Source organism: Triturus cristatus, chromosome 4_1, assembly GCF_964204655.1.
Source record: "Triturus cristatus chromosome 4_1, aTriCri1.1, whole genome shotgun sequence".
In the NCBI taxonomy this organism is placed as follows: domain Eukaryota; kingdom Metazoa; phylum Chordata; class Amphibia; order Caudata; family Salamandridae; genus Triturus; species Triturus cristatus.
In genome coordinates, this window is record NC_140585.1 from 1,129,795,039 (window position 1) to 1,129,812,832 (window position 17,794).

General features: G+C 44.3%; 1 protein-coding gene across 7 annotated transcripts in view; it reads right to left on the bottom strand.

Annotated features, from left to right (window-relative positions):
- The window catches only part of CADPS2 (calcium dependent secretion activator 2), a 1,645,358-nt gene that overhangs the window by 485,591 nt on the left and 1,141,973 nt on the right, over nucleotides 1-17,794 (bottom strand). The window lies entirely within an intron of this gene.

Sequence of the window (17,794 nt, forward strand, 5' to 3'; positions counted from 1 at the left end):
TGCATATACGTTGCTTAATAATAATGTGCGGTTTTATTCACAAATGCTATTTGTTTTGTGTTTGTGCGTTTAAAATAACGTGTACTAATGCTTTATTGTGTCGCAGAAGGCTAGATAAGTACATACACATAAGGGTATTAGAGGGGTTTAACACTGTACAATCATTATGATGTGGTAACGTTGTTTTTGTCTCTTTTTAATTAAGATGGTCCGTTTTGGCCTAAATAAAGATGGCTGCTATTTACAGCCTGCGCTCGAGTGATCGAATTTTGATGAGAGGCCTTGCTGAACATGGTCGAGAGTCACCTAACCACAGCCTTTGCCTGCTTAGAAAGTTTTCCGTGAGGACAACAGCTCCGGGAACGAGTCCAACTGTCCTTGGACAAGGATAAAGCCACAATGAACAATGACAATGCTGCGGTGGCTCTGCTAAGATATCAAGGAAGAGCATTTACGAAAGAAACATTTGCAAACTCGAGTTTCCTTCTTCCGTCTTTTTATTTTTGTGATTTTTCCTGAGCAGAGGTTTTCTAAATGTAACCAAGAGACTTCCTTTCCTGCTCGCTCTGCTCAGTGGCTCAACGGATATCTAACATTTGTTTGTAACCTTTATTTGCAACATACTCTATAAGTATGTTAGACTATAGAGGGTCCATGTTCGTTCGCTGGTTCATTCTTTCATCGCGTTTGGACGTTTCCTATGCTGAGGACGGCGGCTCGAGAGACTTTACCGAGAGACCTGTCCTGTCCCATTTAGCTAGAATAGGTAACTATGAGAATAACGATTTTGCTAATGATTGACTTTACATTTCAATTAATTTTAGATAAACAAGCATTTGTTTGAATTCAAGTGTCGGGTGTTTATTCTTTGTCATTTATTGAGTTTCAAATGTATTTCTTATGTTCAAAATCATGACTCAAGGCAATGTCATTAAGGTCGCATTGACCTCATGGTAGATGCAGATTGGTTTAGGTTTTCTCTCCTATATTCAGTGTGGATAGAGTAATAGTATGAATTTAGTGTGATGGGCCCTAGTGTATGATGTGTGATTGCGCGTGTGACTGTAGATTTACTCTGTCCGTGGAAGCAGGGAGAATTTATATGCGCCGATCTGCAGCAATGGCGAGCAGGAAGGCAGTCTTCAAAGTAAGAAGTAAGAAGTCGAATGTACGTATGTAGTGGCTGAAAGGGCACACATATAAGGTAAGTGAGGACAAGATTCAAGTCCCAATGGGGCATTACGAAAGGAGAAGGAGGAAAGAGATGAGTAATGTCCTGTAGAAATCTATTTACAATAGGGGACTTGAAAGGAGAAGGCTGGTCAGGAAGGTGAAGAAAGGCAGCTATGGTGAGAGGTATCCTTTAAGAGTGCCCAAGGCAGAGCCCTGCTAGGCTAAGGAGAGGATGAACAAGAGAACCTCAGAAAGAGGGGCAGAGAGGGAATTCACAGCCGTTGCTGTGCACCATGCCACCAACTTGTTCCATCTACAGGCGTATACCATCTTAGTGGAGGGACACCTGTCCAAAATGACGTTACAGACTTCGGGCGGAAGGTCAAAAGCTGTCAACTGTCGCCACTCAACCTCAATGCAAAGAGCTGGAGACTGGACAGGTTTGGGTGGAGACAGGACAGGTTTGGGTGGAGACCGTCCCCTCCTGCTGCGACAGAAGATCGTCCCAAAGGGGCAGTCTGATCAGAGGATCGATGGCCATGCTCAAGAGTTCGGGGTACCAGACTCTTCATGCCCAGTCCGGAGCCACAAGACTGACTTAGGCCCTGTCACGCTTGATCTTCTTCAGCACTCAGAGCAAGTGGTAATGGCGGAAAGGCGAACAGGAGGCCCCAGTTCCACTCGTGACGAAAGCATTGCCGAGCGAGTGCCACCATGGAAATTCTAACGTGCAGAACTGCTGACATATCGCGTTCTCTTCGTTGGCGAACAGATGTAACCAAGACTCTCCCCACTGCTGAAAGAGACCTTGCACCACCTCCGAGTGAAGACGCCAATACGTGATCTATCATGCACCGACAGCTAAGCTCGTCTTCCCTGGCATTCAGAGAACCTGCCAGGTGTACAACCACCAGGGAAATGCCCTGATGTTCCAGCCATGTCCAAAGGTGAAGAGCCTCTTGACATAGGGTACACGACTCCACCCCCCTTGTTTGTTGCAGTACCACATGGCGATGGTGTTGTCTGTGAACACCAGCACTACTCTTCCTTTGATAGAGGGAAGAAATGCTTTCAGTGCCAGACAAATCGCCCGGAGCTTCAAAAGGTTGATGTGGAGTCCAGACTGCGCCGGAGACCAGAGTCCTGTGATCTACGCCTCTCCCAGGTGGCTGTCCCATCCCAGGAGTGATGCATCGGTCACCACTGTCAGCTCTGGTTTGAGAAGGGAAAGGGATCTGCCCCTGGCCCACTGTTGGTTCATCAACCACAACTGCAATTGGTGTGCAGTACCCACCGAGATCTCGACGTAGTCGGAGAGATTCCCCTGATGCTGTGCCCACTGAAACTTCAGGTCCCACTGCAGAGCTTGCATATGCCATCTGGCATGATCCACCAGCAGGATGCAGTAGGCCATGAGGCCCAGCAGCCTCAGAGTCATTCTCAGCAAAATCCAGAATAGAGGCTGAAACATCGGTCTCATAGCCCAAATATGATGGATTCGCTGTTCGTAAGTAGAAGCTGTAACTGTGCTGTATCCACAACCGCTCCGATGAAAAGGAGCTTCTGAGAGCAAGTCAGGTGTGACTTCGGCTCGCTGAAAGTGAACCCCAGCATATACAGGAGGTCCACCGTAGTCTGGAGGTGGAAGACGACAGCATGGGGCGAGCCTGCCTTAAACAGCCAGTCGTCGACATAGGGGAAGACTGGAACCCCTGATCTGCGCAGATGAGTTGTGACCACTGCCATTACTTTCATTAACACCCACGGGGAGCTGGTAAGGCCAAAGGGGAGCACAGTGAACTGAAAATACATGTGGCCTACCGTGAACCTGTGGGCTGGCAGAACAGGGATATGGAAATATGCATCCTGCAAGTCCAACGCTACCATCCAGTCTCCTGGGTCGAGGGCAGACAAGACCTGAGCTAAGGTGAGCAATTTTAGCTTCTCCTTCCAGAGGAAGCGGTTGAGAGCCCCGATGTCTAAGATAGGACGCAGGCCTTTGTCCTTCTTGGGTACCAGAAAGTAGTGGGAGTAGCAATCACAACCTACTTCTGGCACAGGAACCCGCTCAAAAGCTCCCTTGGCCAAGAGAGCTGCAACTTCCTGCCGGAGAAAGGCTAAGTGATCCTCCAACATGGTATGGAAGGATGGTGGCATGGAGGGAGGGATAGTCTCAAGGGGGAGGGAGTAGCCCATTCGGACTATTTGCAAAACCCACCTGTCTGACGTTATGGTTTTCCAGTTGGGGAGGTGATAGTGAATTCTGCCGCCCACTGGCCTCTGTGAGCCCTGAAAGGATGGACTAGGAGGGTTTGGAGCCGGCTGCAGGGGAGTTATGGGTGGACTGGCCCGCAACCTGTCCTCAGACCTGTGCCGCAGGGTCCCATGTCTGCGACCACGCACAGGCTGGGGAGCTTGTGTGACCCGGTGGCTCGATGGGGATGAACGTAGTGGGGCACCCCTTCTGTAGCCACGAACGGGGCGAAAAGCAGACTGCGTGGGTGAGAGTTCACTGCATGGCCCAAGGATCTGGCCATGGCCCTAGAATCCTTAAAGCGCTCGAGCGCCGAGACTGCCTTATCACCAAAAGATGATGGCAATCAAAGGGCATGTCCGGCAGTGTGGATTGGACATCCCCATAAAAATCAGACGCCCTAAACCAGGCGTCTCAGGGCTACTGACGTGGAAACCGTTCTTCCCAGTGAGTCGCGGTATCCAGCCCACAACGGATTGTTAACTTTGCTGCATCTCTACCATCAGCCACTGCACGGGCCTCCTCCGGACACTGGACAGCACCTGCACCACCGGATCCCACACCGTATGGGAATAACGGCCCAAGAGGCATGCGGGTTTCATGGACCGCAGCACTAAGCTGGCAGTAGAAAACATCATCTTCCCAAGATGGTCCAGCTTCTTGGATTCCCTATCTGGGGGAGCAGTAGGGAATGCGTCTTTAGAGGATGAGGCTTGGACCACCAAGCTCTCAGGGGTTGGGTTTTGGGAGAGGAAAAGTGGGTTGCCAGGAGCCTGGGTGGTGGCTTTGGGCAATCATCCTGTCCACAGGGGCCCTGTGCTGGGCTTGGACCAAGTGCCCAGAAGGACGTCCATGAGGGCTTCATTGAAAGGCAGCAGGGGTTCGGAAGAAGCTGCTGCAGGTTGAAGTACCTCTGTCAGGAGGTTAGGCCTGACTGCCACCTTAGGAATTTCCAGGCCCAAGGCCACAGCTGCCCTATTCAACATCACTGCATAAGACACCCCCTCCTCCATAGCCATGGTAGGGGGAGAATCATGCCAAGGTCTGGGGAAGTATCCAGACCACTGGTGTCACCCAGTTCCCCTCGCCAGTCCGGCTCCTCAAGCCGGTCAGTTAAAGGGTCTACAGACCCCTCCCAGTCCTCCTCACCCTCCCCTGGCTGCCAATCAGGCCTGTAGGTCACACCAGGGATGAACAGTGGCACAAAAGTGCCCTCCGGCGCCGGTTCAGATGTCGGTCGAGAACGGTCCAGCACCGGGCCTAAGTCGGGGGTGAGGCTGGGGTTGGCGCTGGTCAGGGGCACGGCCAGCGCCGAGGGCATCGTCGTCGGGATCAGTGCCGGGGAAGGTACTGTGAGGTCGACCGGCGTTTATCCGGCTCAGGCCTGGATCCTTTGGGGCCTGTCCGGGCTAAAGCCGCCGGTCTCGAAGTCCCAGGGCCCCTCACCCGAGATCGTTGGGTCCAAAGGCGCGCAAGCGGAGTCGGGCTGCCCAAAGATGCTGCGAAGGGCTTCGTAAAAAGCTCGAAGCTGGGCAGGGGACGCTCCGGCACCGGGAAATGGAGGGTAGCACAGAGCTGTCCCTGGAGCAGGCTCCGAAGATGAAGCTAGAGAACGACAACACTCCAGGTCCCAGGTCGCGTCGGGCAACGGACAGGGAGAAGGCGAAGAGGAACGCTGCTTCTGTACCTTCTTCTTGTGCTTCGACTTACCCAAATCTTTGAAGAAGAGTGGTGATGGTGACTCCGCGACCGGTCCCGCGACCTTCCCCTCGACTGTGACCTTGAATGATGCGAAGCCGACTGCCGGACCTCCAATAGCTTTCGGGACTGCTCCCACAAAGACTTTGGGTTCATGGCCCAGCAGTCGGAGCACGACTTCGGGTCGTGCTCAAGGCACCAATAGAACACAAGGTGGGGGTCAGTAACTGACATCAGGCGGTTACAGGCCTCACAGAGTTTGAATCGGGTCTGTCGATGTGACATCCCTCGTGCACCAGGAGTCGGAAGACTCAAAAGAAGTAGACAACAGTCAAAAAAGGTTTAGCCAAAAAATTACTAAGGGGCAAGCTCTCTCCTGATCTGCGCAAGTCTGGCACAGTAAAAGGAAGAACTGATGTCAGCGCGCAGGGGCGGCATCTGAATAGACACCGCAACGTCATCCTGGCGATCATAACGATGACGACGGACGCGGAGTCGACTGATGCCACCTACCGACATGCTGGGGTACTGCTAGAGAAAAAATTCTCCGGATCCAGCCTGACGCCTAGGGGTCATTCTAAGGTAAGGAATCTATAACTAATAGTGTCTTTCTGATAAGCATGGCTGATTAGCATTTCACAATATGTGGAAGTAAGAATTACCAATGAATTATTAAGTGATGAATATTCTTGATGTTTTTCATGGCCACATACTTTCGGATGTGAATTTTCATTTTGGCAGAATTAAGACCTATTTAGAGTTTGTCTATTCTGTATGCAACTTATATGAACTCAACATATTATAAGATGGCCGACACATTTGGTACATACCGGTACTATCAGTTAGGACAGTCCGTCATTTGTGTCTAATCAGGGTATGTAAATAGGCTTCACGTTTCACTTTGTGTGTGAACAAGACTGTTTTTCGGTCGAAACACATTACAGGATATATTAAACCATTTCCTGAGGGTGCACTTATTGAACTTGTTTGTTGGATTTAACTTCCGGCTTACCCTGCAGGCACAACGCACCACCTTTCTACATGCCCCGCGGGTCGGAAGGGGCGTTTGCTTTGTTGATATATTTATATGTATCAGTATCTATCAAAAATGTGTTCCTAGATCATACAGATAAACCACGTGTGAAATTACTGCACATTGAGTACAACGCTATGCCTCACAATTTACCAAAGTTAACTGGTCAACTTTCAGCTTTTGACAGCAGTATTCAGGCATTTAAAGAGGTGAACATGTTATTGCCTGCTGTTGTAAAGAATGGTAAATATGTAAATGTCGTGCAAACATGGTAGAATGAATGATTCATTCTGTATCACAGTATGTTTTTACTATTTGCTATGTATGGTTATATCAGACACTGATCTTAAAAAACTTCAAAAGGGCTCTAAGTCTTTAGAACCATCCCAAATGTATTGCACAACTCCTTAATGTCCAATATCTTGAAACAAAGTTCCTCCATGATAGAAGTGACCTGAATGATTTAGACTAGGATTGTACTACACTGTAGAACATGACTGGCATACGATGAATAAATGAGTCACACATTTTATTACGTGTACATGCATGTACACTTGCTTACTGCTGAGAGTAACATTGTGTGTTTTACTAACTCAATTTTACTTTGGAAGAAAGAAGGGGCAATGCTAATAAGATTGTGTTCTGCATTTCCATGCATAAAAAAATATTATTTACTGGTGAATAACATTTTGAAAACATATTACTGAATATGCATTTATTTATTTCTTTAGAAACCTTGTTTGTATTTTTGTGCCTACTTGTTTGTGCTAAAAGCATCAAAATATCATATAATAATGCAACAGGCTGCATTACATAATTTGACTTTAATTGCATAACAGTGCACAAATTGCCTTTCTTTGCTGCACAATTTAGGCATTTCTGCTACCGAAGCAGTCTCTGTGCTGTGGAATTCCAGTGACCATGACTATGATACTCTCGCTCTGCTTTAGTTTCTCAGCGGACCTGGGTGATTGGATGGTCACCTCAGTGGCCTGAGCTCTTCTTTCGGGCAAAAAGGTGACCCCTTGGAAGGGGTTTCCTGTGGCACTGAAGAGCATACTGCAGTCTCTCCAGAGGTTTTAGCTATCATCTGGGTAGTGTTCAGGGAAGAGAGGTGGCTAGAAATCTGATTTTCTTCATGAGAAGATGTGCAAATCGTTGGAAGAACCCGCATAGTTCAAGCTGTCCACCACGCCTATGCTACGTGAAGTCAAAGGCTTAGTCACTCAAATGTTGAAATAACTTGCAGTAGGGAATGCTTGCAGATGGTTAGAATAAATCGATCTGGGTCTGGGATGCCAGATTAGAATGGAATGAGAAACTATTTCACATACGAAGGAATGGATTAGGTTGGTACACATTTTCTGATCAGGTAGTTGAAGGAACTTCTTCGGCCCCTTGCTTGTGTCCTACAGTTCCACTGTGTTTAGGTCAGGTCTCCTAACACACTTGAGTAAGACGTCAGGAAGTAGACGGTCAACTGAACTTCTGCTAAGACCAAATCAGAGAGCAATGTGAGGAGCATGTTAAGAACTGGTGACAAGCTTGGATATCTGGGATTGAGGGGTTGCCCTCGGAAGTAGACACATTGGAACTGTGAAGTAATGTGTTCAGCATTAGATAGGTAGAAGAATGAGAGTTGATGCCGGAAGATGTCATCCCAGTCTGTGTTAGTTAGCTGCGGGTTATTTTTGTTCTCTCTGTTACCTTGGGCATTGCACCAAAAAGTCAAGGGGAGGGTTTTCTTTGCTTTGAGGTTCCCCTTAAGCTAAGGGACTCTGGGATGTTCAGAAGAAATAAAATGTCAGTTTTATCTTCAGGAGAAGTGGTCTGCCTCTCATCTCACCTTTGCAGTTCTCCAAGACCTGAGAGGCAGAGGAAAGCTAGAGGTAATTAGAGACGTGAAGCACTGCAATAAGAGGAGAAACAGAAATAGGAGAGGTCCTTGGTTGGCTTCCTCTTCGAGTTTATGCTTGTTGGAATTACCACATAACGCATGCTCGTGTCTTCTTGTCCGACACAAGTGGGTACTGCCGGCTGCGACTATCTGCACTGTTTGTATTCAGCCTTCATCTTATGTTTTTTAATCCCTTTGCTAAGTGAGTCTCGAAGTCCTTTAAAGAAGCCAAAGAGTAGTGTCTTCACGCTAAATAAAACAAATAACTCTCCGAATGCATCGCGTTGTGATGGTGTAACCGAGTGGTTAAGATTATTTTCCATCAAAACACGTCACGTGCTAAGAGTAGAAACATTTTTCAAATATGTTTTACATCCCAGCAGCAATATTTATGGAAAGAGAATTGAAGACATCTTTACTCTTGCTAATATGTTGCTGCAATGTTCCACTGTCACCACAGACACAAATAGCAGGCAACAATGGCCTTCTGGGAAAGCACTTGGAATAGAGCTCAACTGAGACATTGTGGAAATGAGAGCTCTTGGGAGCCTGGCCTAGCAACAGCTCTCCAAGTGCCTCGCATTATGGCTCCTGCTCGCTGGATGTTGCTATAACAATGTTCTTTGTTCCTGTACTCTTGCATTTTCAGATCAGCACCAAGCATATCATTTGAACGAGACAAGTCAGGGTTTCAAGTGGGAAAACAGCCTTTAAATAATACATTTCAATTAAAATGTATGTTCGCCTGCTACAATAACCAGCGATACAAGTCTTTGGCAACTCAACAAGCATTGAAACTTCGCTTCTTGTTCTAAAAGCAGGTATATCCATTTACATTAGCACATAACACATTGGAATAGGTATTACACCGAGTTACTGTAAAATGTTGCATTTTCACTAAAGTCAAAGAAAGATGTTTTTGAATTAATGTGTGCAAATGTCAACTCAATTCTGCCATGTCTTTGCAGAGCAAATTCACAGGTACAACTAAGGTATGCGCACCTAGTTCCAGCTTGACTCTCAGCTGATTTAGGCAAAGTTTAACTATTGCACATTTTAAAGCTTGCAAAGTCGCAATCCATTGAAGCCTATGCAATGTTCAAAGGAGAGTTCTCCGGCAGAAAACTAAAATAACGGATCTGAAGATCAGACTCTGCTTTCTGTTGAAAATCTCATTTGGAGAACCCTCTTTAAACGAAAAAAGCTTGCCTAACTTAGCTTAACAGCTCAAGGCTGGTATGCAAGTAGCAAAACCGAGTAAGTATACAACAAATTATTTGCAAAAATTGTGCAAAGGTAAAACAAAAAGGTTTAGAGCATAGCAAAGAAACAAATATCCAGAATTATGTCTATTGCGGCCTGGAGTCGAAGAAGCATCAGAGTACGAATGGAGTAAAGATGACAAAAAAGAAGAACAAGCATTGGCATAGCCAATAAGTCTCGCCTTTGGGACCTTATAAGTATTTAGTTATGCAGCACAATATCCTTGGTGCAACATCAACTGTTGCATGGGTAAACACTAATAAGGTCCCAAAGACGAGACCTATTGGCTATGCCCATGCTTGTTAATAGTTGTAAGTTAAATATTTCCATCCACCGAATGAATACCTCAGCAAGCGGCTTTTCTTAAGTGTTAGACACAAGCTGTAGAATTCGTCCTGTTTTGCTCTATAACACTTTTTTTCTAAAGTGCTTTACTGGGCGCTAGGCATGAAGGAAGAGGCACAGGCAGGGAGGGAGCCATGCAAAGCTAGAGTGAGAGAAAGCATGGCAGGCAGGGGAGGGAGGAACAGACAGGGAGGCGGGTCATGACAGTCGCAGAAAGGCCAGGGGGAGAGGTGTGAGATACGCCCTCAAGCGGGTGTGGGGATGGGAGTCAGAGTGAGGGCTGAGGGGGTGAGCCACCAGAGAAGAGGAAGGGAAGGGCATGCTCGTGGGAGGCAGAGGGTGAACACTGTCAGGCACAGAGGCTACAGTTTATTTTTTCGAGTGGTCAAATAGGAAGCTGCTTTAGGGCATCAATAAAACAAAACATAATCACAATACTCTTGTACATGATTTATAAATGAAAGTAGGCACAGTAAACGTATATTTGATGCAGATATTATACAAATTGCTAAGATTTTATCGTATCGATTACTGTAATAGAGGGCGCAATAAGGTTGTGACAGTCCTCCTTAAGATGAAGTGGCAGTGATGCACATTGCCAATGCTAATTTTTCCTTCATCTGTTTTTAGGACTTGGTCCCTGTTTTGGAGTTCTGGGGCACTGGTTGTCTGGAACAACACAAAATTAATAAATACATTGTTTATTTATGGATCTTGATTTGGGGCGAGTTCTTTCATCACACAGGCTTTTCCATGCACCATCATGTTTGCGTGTAAAGACATTGGGCGGGGCAAGCTTATCATTTCGCCTTCACATGGAACTGCTCATATGAACTGGGGCCCCCACCACAAATGTGGGTATTGTGGCTCCTGTGGAGCACAGGAAACACCCAGAACAAAGATCAACTACATTCACTGAATGCAGGTGGTCTTGATGAAATAATCTATTCACAGGACACAGGATGTGACCCACAATGTGTTGGGACAGCTAGGTGTACCCAAAGGGTGAGATCCCAGGTGCTCGTGGAGAACAACAACTTTCCCCAAGTACAAAGCAGTTCTAAAGGAGTAATGTTTCCCGGGTTAAGACTGTGGAACTGCTGCGTAGTGAGTTTGTGTGGGCCTCAAAGGGGAATAACTCCTCTGATGTTAGGTTTGGACTGAAAACCACGTGGTCCCCGAAATCCCCGAAGGGCAACCTATTTCAAAGGACATAGGCTGAATTCAAGTAACTTTTCACATAGGAGATCCTCAAAGAATAATAAAAACATGAATAAACCGGCTGAGATCCAAAACATTTTCATAAAGGTCGACCCTAAATAGTAACCTGTTTCTCTGCTACAGGGCGACAATCACAAATGTATCAGTGAAAGGGAGTCCAGGCAGACGTCGACGAGACTGCAGGAGAACAGAGCGAGAGAGAGTGCAGGAGCGCAGAGCGAGAGAGAGTGCAGGAGAGCAGAGTGAGAGAGTGAAGGAGCGCAGAGAGAGAGAGGGAGCGCAGAGAGAGTGAAGGAGTGCAGAGAGTGAGAGTGAAGGAGTGCAGAAAGAGAGAGTGAAGGAGCACAGAGTTAGAGAGAGTGAAGGAGCACAGAGCGAGAGAGAGTACAGCAGCACAGAGTGAGAAAGAGAGAGACTGCAAGAGCACAGAGCAAGAGACCGCAGGAGCACAGAGCGAGAGTGTGTGCAGGAGCACAGAGCGAGAGACTACAAGGATAATATTGAGATCACAGAAAAGGGTGTGTACGGAGAAGACAAGTGCTTGCAAAAAATCGCAGTCAGTGCGTTACCTACGAAGGGAGGCCAAACATAGGAAACATGATGACAGTAAAGTCTACTAGGAATAGAGTTTTTTTCAACACAAGGTGCATAACTGCTAAGAGAGCAAATACAAGGAAAAATCTGGGAACATAAAAACTGCTCTCAAAGATGTCAGACAGGAAAAACAGATGCTGAGCACTAACTGCTAACACAGAAACACAGGGAGAATGAGGAAGGCGACCTGAGAGCTGTCCAGGGAAGCACAATGAGCATTGTAACTGCTATAAGAACGGCAGACAGTGGCCAGGCGGTGAGTATTAGCGGTGCGATCAAAGAGGACAAACAGTAAAACAAGCCCGGGAGTGGTGTGTGCGTGCGCGAGCCCGGGAGTGGTGCGTGCCTGCACGCGCAGTCTGCTCTTTTTGGAAGCACTGCACTCGTGATTGTGGCGCGCCCCTGTGCGCTACCGCAAGCTGGATGCCGCCACAAGCACGAGTGTGTGCTTCCAAAAAGCGCAGAGCGACGGCTAAAGGTCCTCCTATGCAGCGCATGTGCGCTGGGTAGGTGAGACCTAAAAAGGCGAACGAGAAGAGAACAGGGAAAATAAGACGTTTGGATTCGGGAAAACAAAAGTGCAGGTACAGAAAAGGAGGCAAGCAGGGAGGTGCACGGGGCTCAAAGAAGAGGGAGATAATAACATGAATAACAGAGAATAAGAGTGTCTCCCAATAAAAGCAATGACAAAGCCAACAGGTCCAGCTTGTTCTAGAGGTACATATGTGTTTGTTGCTGCAATGGCTGTGTTTGTATGTACAAACAAAAAAATACACATTCAGGCACCCAGAAATACACAAAGAGTTGCTGGATGAATAGAAGTTTGGATAGCTGTGTGTGCATACATTAGATGGCATGATTGAATAGCTGGTTGGATTCAAAAGTGGGGTGATGAATGAATGAATGAATGGTTGTGGGGTGATGGATGAATATGTGCTTGGGTGAGGGTGGATGACTGACGCATGAAAATAGTGAATGGATGCACAGGGGATGGAAAATTTGTGTGGAGGGGAGTATGAATTACTGTTGATGGAAGATTATATTCATGAGTACATTGTGTATAAGTAATACATACTTATGTAATGGAGTTGGATTGACAGATGGCTGTGGGTGAATGGATGGGTGCATAGGGTTGGTTGGGATATATCCATGTGAGTACAAGGAATAAGTATGTCATGCTTGATTTCAGGTATCTGCTAATGAACATAAGAATTTGATGGACAAACATTACACACAGAGCTCACAAAACTCCACTTTATGACGTGTATTTGTAAAACACACTTTCTCCCTTGTATCTCTTGGCAATGAAATAACACATTTTTATTGGTATGCAACGTAGTGGTGCCATTTTACTGGCAATAGAAGGATGTAAGTTTGAGTAGACCAGCCAGGAATTGAACCTGCGATAATGAGATCAAACAAAGACTCCTGGAGTGGATGAATCAGTCCATTGAGCCACCTTATAAGTCTACCAAGGATAATTATAGTGGATTTTTTTTCTCAAGATTTTTAGTCCCCCCCTTCTATCATAAATGGCATCTGCACAAATCTTCCATGGATAAATGGGCATCCGACTACAGAAGGTGGGACCCCACTTTGAAAGGGCCTATGATCTAGTAAATTTACTCCAATCCTCTAAGGAATGCGTGTCAGACAAAGAACAAATAAAAACATCCAATTTGTTGAGCTGATGAGCACATTGACAGGCTCAGTACATTACATATAACTCTAAGGTATTGCTGCATTACCTTACTAAGAATGCCAAGTAGAGGTCTGCTTTTTCATCTTCAGAGGTCCGCTTACAATTAAATGTGATGCCATTCTGTTTGAAGAATACCCTTTCCATCTTTCATCAGCTTAAAGATTAATTAGGTCCTGTGGGATTTTGAAAACTTAACTGATGTACCTCGATAAACCAATATCTACAGTTCCTGCTGGGAGACCACCTAAATCACTTCAAGAAAGTGTTTTCAGGCTCTGTGGGAGGTAGCGCTGACTATCAAGGTTGATAAGTGGCAGGCTTCCGTTAGTAATCCCGGTCCCATGTTGGCTTTGTATATGGACCCTTTCAAGGTCCAAACACCATGCAGTTGTAGACTGAGACTTTTAAATGCCAGACCTAGGTAAAGGCCTTCTGTGACCTCACAGGGTTCTACAGAAGGTTTGCCAAAAGACATCAAGCGTTGTGTTCAGCCCCAGACTACAGAACATAATTTTAAGTTCAAACAGATGCATCAGATCAGGGTTTAGAGACAGCATCTTATCAGTTGAATGGGGATTGTAAAGGTCAGCCATCTTTAGTATATGCTTGTTACCTACAAGACAATGTTGGGCTACCTTAGAGAAAGAAGCATTTGCTGGTCTTTGAGAATGTGGAAATCCTGCTTGTTGGAACCTATGCTATTGTTCATACAGATCACACACTTAATGAGGCAGTAGAATCTAAAATTGTTGAGATGTCCAATTTAACTATGGAGATTGGACTTTACAGTGGAAAACTAGCCTGACTCTGGCCATGCCAAGTTAGATGGATTGTCCACATTCTTTCACCTGAATGAGCAAAGTTCAAGTGAGGTTGCCTATTCTTTTACCCAAGGTGATTGGGTGTTTTTGAGGGTGGCTCAGTGGATACAACTTGATTTCTCAACCAGCGGACTAAAATCATGTTCCAGAAAACCTGCACGAAAAGAGTTCACCAAGAGATGCTCATAAGATCATTCTATAGCTTAGCTTTAAACATTCAGCAAAATACCTTTATTTTACAGAAAATCTCTCTGACTTAGAGTGGGCTCCATCTTAATGTACCCAAAGTACTGAAAGACCTCTTATTTATGTCCTTCCGCTTTGTACTACTATAGCAGTCTGTCCTCCAGGAGAGCCAAATCTCTGTCACATTTTCAGAACATCCACATAAAATACATTTACATGCAGTAAACTCAAATGGGACTCCTATACATTGCCAGTGCTTAGGCTAACCTGGCAGGCATCCGGCCTCCATATACCTTTGTTATACCATCATACACTAAACCTATTTTTGCTCCAGAAATGATTGTACATTTGAGCGAAGAAAACTTGAGCGAGCCAAGCCACTACATTGTATCGGACTATGGATTGGAGCTTGCTGCAGGCAATGTTTGTTTTAATGTCAGGGAAATCAACAGTAAAAACTGGCCCAGCAGACCACAAAACAGGCCCACAAACAACTAAAAAACAGGCCCACAAACTGGCCTGTCAGACCAGCCCATTGGGCACTGCCCTTTAGGCCAGTCTAACCCTACATGTGTGCATCCTTTTACAGTGCATCGTGCTGTAGTAAATACTAGCGGAGGAATTATTTTTAATACACATCCTATTTATACAGAAGATTTATACAGGGCCTATGTTTTATTCAGATAAACGCTTTCATCTAACAGGAGCTAATTGCTCCCTGCGGCACGCGCCGAGGCAGTTTCCCTTTTCGAGTAAGCTTGAAAGCAACTGGAGTGATAGGGCTAGTATTCACAATTATGTAAATTGAGAGTACAGACACAATATATATATTTCTTTGCACAGCAAGTGTAGCTTTGCTATTTCTTTACAATCACTTCCTTTAAGAAGAAATATGACCTTTTCAAATATGGTCTCTGTGATTGCAAACAAGAAGGAAGGATTGTCTCATCTTCCGCATTCACAGAGGGATCCCAGGCGAACATCAACACAAACTGCAAAGACAGATCACGCTGAAGGAAAGGTCTTTGCTGCTCGCTGAACACTGGAGAGATTTAAGAATGGAGCTTCAGGTTAGGAGTTATAGGGAGACAAAATATACAAAGAATTGCTGGAGAAGCAAGCAGTGTCCCTAAATAGATTTGCTCTTTCCTCTGCCTCTCCAGGTGCAGAGCTGAAAGCTGTTAGTGGAATATCCTTCTGGAATCTGATCAAAAAAATTAAGTAATTACAGTAATCATTTGTTATCTCTAATGCAGGGTGAAGTAATTAGTGCAATATTTCGCGAGACTTCGTACAGGGTAACCAGTGTTTTCTGCTCCTGTAGTTTAATACAAGAAAGTCAAGAGTAGTTTTATGTAAACTAATACTCAAGTACGTTTCCTACTATCACCATATGCAAAGAAAATCAAGTATATAAAAGCAATCGTCTGTAATCCACAGACTGAGAAACTAACTAGGGTAATCTGCAGCCTAATGCATGTTAATTTAATCAAAGTAATCTCTGTTAATTTGAGATAGAGTAAACGAATCCGAGTAAATCCATATGAGCTAATGAAGTGCAGGGTAAAGCCATCTTCAGTATATAAAAAATGATAAATTAATCAGCATAATCTTTCTGTGATCCAATTTGTGCTAACACATAGTCACCACTCTATATAATCTAATACAGTGGTCAACGATCAGCGTAATTTCCCCACATTTTAATGCAGAGTAAAGCAAGAAAATCGATCTTCTATAATTAATTAAATGGTAAAGTAATAAAAGTAATTAACTTCTGTAATTGAATGTCTAGAAAAGTAATCACAGTAGTTTTATATCTAGTGCAGGGTGACGTGTAGTGTAAACATCTTCAGAAAACTAATGCAGGGTGTAGTAATCAGTGTAATCTCTTCATGTAACTATGCACTGTAAGGTACTCAAAGTACTTTGTGGACAGTTAATAATCAGTGTAGTCTCCTACAAGCATCAATTCATGAGAGCAGGGTCATTCTAATTTAATGTAATATAAAATAATCTGAGTGAGCAGTTTCTGCCATCCAGACAGTTTTTAGTTCATGTTTTTCTGTAATATAACATGCATAATCTAATTGTGCAGCACACTGTTGCGAATGCAATTAGTGTGATCATCTTTTCTCTGATTAATGTACTCTGGACTTGATTAATCTCATATTATAATATAACAAAAAATAAAGTAACTGGAGAGATCTAGTTTGCTAAAAATCAACACAAATTTATAAAAATCATCCTCTGCAAAAAGAATTAGGGTAGAACTGTCCAGGGCAATCTCTTTTTTTAATCCATTAAAAGACATTGCATTCAGATTAATCTTCTGCAATCAAATATAACGTAACATATCAAAGTAATCCTTCTCTGCAAAACAATGTGGAGTAAAGAAAACTGAGTTATCATATATAATCAAATGCAAAATGAAGTAATCTCAAAACATGTTCAATCCCCAAATTAGTGTGAGGTAAAGTAACCACAGCAGCCTATAAAAGGTAAACTAACCTGAATAATCTTACAAAAATCTTTATAAAATCAAATGTATGGCAAACTAATTTACATGATCTACTCTGGGGCACGATAATTGATTTAGTGCATCCTCCACACAAAATCTTATCTTTGAAACATAATCAGCGCCATTTGATGAGATTGTTAATTAGTATTTGTAGAGCAGGCAAATTATTCCATAATCTCCTTCTGCAATCCACTCTCAGCCCAAAAAATAATAATAATCTACTTTGTCTTTAATCTAAAGCAGAGTAAAGCAATCCGAGTAGTTTACTGCTGTATTATATGAACTGCACTTTACTTGGAAATAACATTATATTATAGGGCAACACAAAGCAAAGTAACATCTGAGTAATTTCCTTTAATGTGGTCAAATGTAGGCAGTAATGTGAGATGTATAAAATAGTAGGGGGATGTTCTACAATCAGATGTGATTTAATTTAGGATACAAAGTAACAGGAGTTGATATAAAACGATCAAATGCAGGATAATAGTATATGAGCAACAGTATTCTGTAAATCACTCAAGGTAAAATAACCACAAGTGTAGCTCTTGTGTGCAAGCAAGTGTAGGCAAACTTGCACTATGGAGTCTGCAGTACTCCTATTCGTGGGAGCATGTGACACTTGTATCCCCCCTATTTTTGCTGTGGGTTTTGTGAGTGTGAATCTTGCACTACTGTTGTTGTGCTTGCTTTGTGAGTGAGGGCAGATTCCAATCGCCTAAACTGTATCTTTGTGTGTGAGGATGAATCTGGCTGGTGCTGAGCTCTAGATGTCATCTTTAAGGCCTGATGCATAGTACCTACCATAAGTGTATGTGTCAGGAAAGATTTACATTACGGTTATGGGGTGCATCTGGTCTGCGAATGTGGGGTTCATGTACTGTTCTTGTCCATTATGGACCTTTTCCATTGTCAGGAAACTTGCATTTAGTTTGGGCACGAGGGCCTTCATTTGCAATACAGGAATCAACCCAGTAGGCGTATAAAGCCCACAGCCATCTTTAATATACACATAACCATCTGTCAAAAATAGTCTTTTTTTTATTTTTGCTTGCAGGTTACCGTAGATTAACTAAAACTAAATAAGAATAG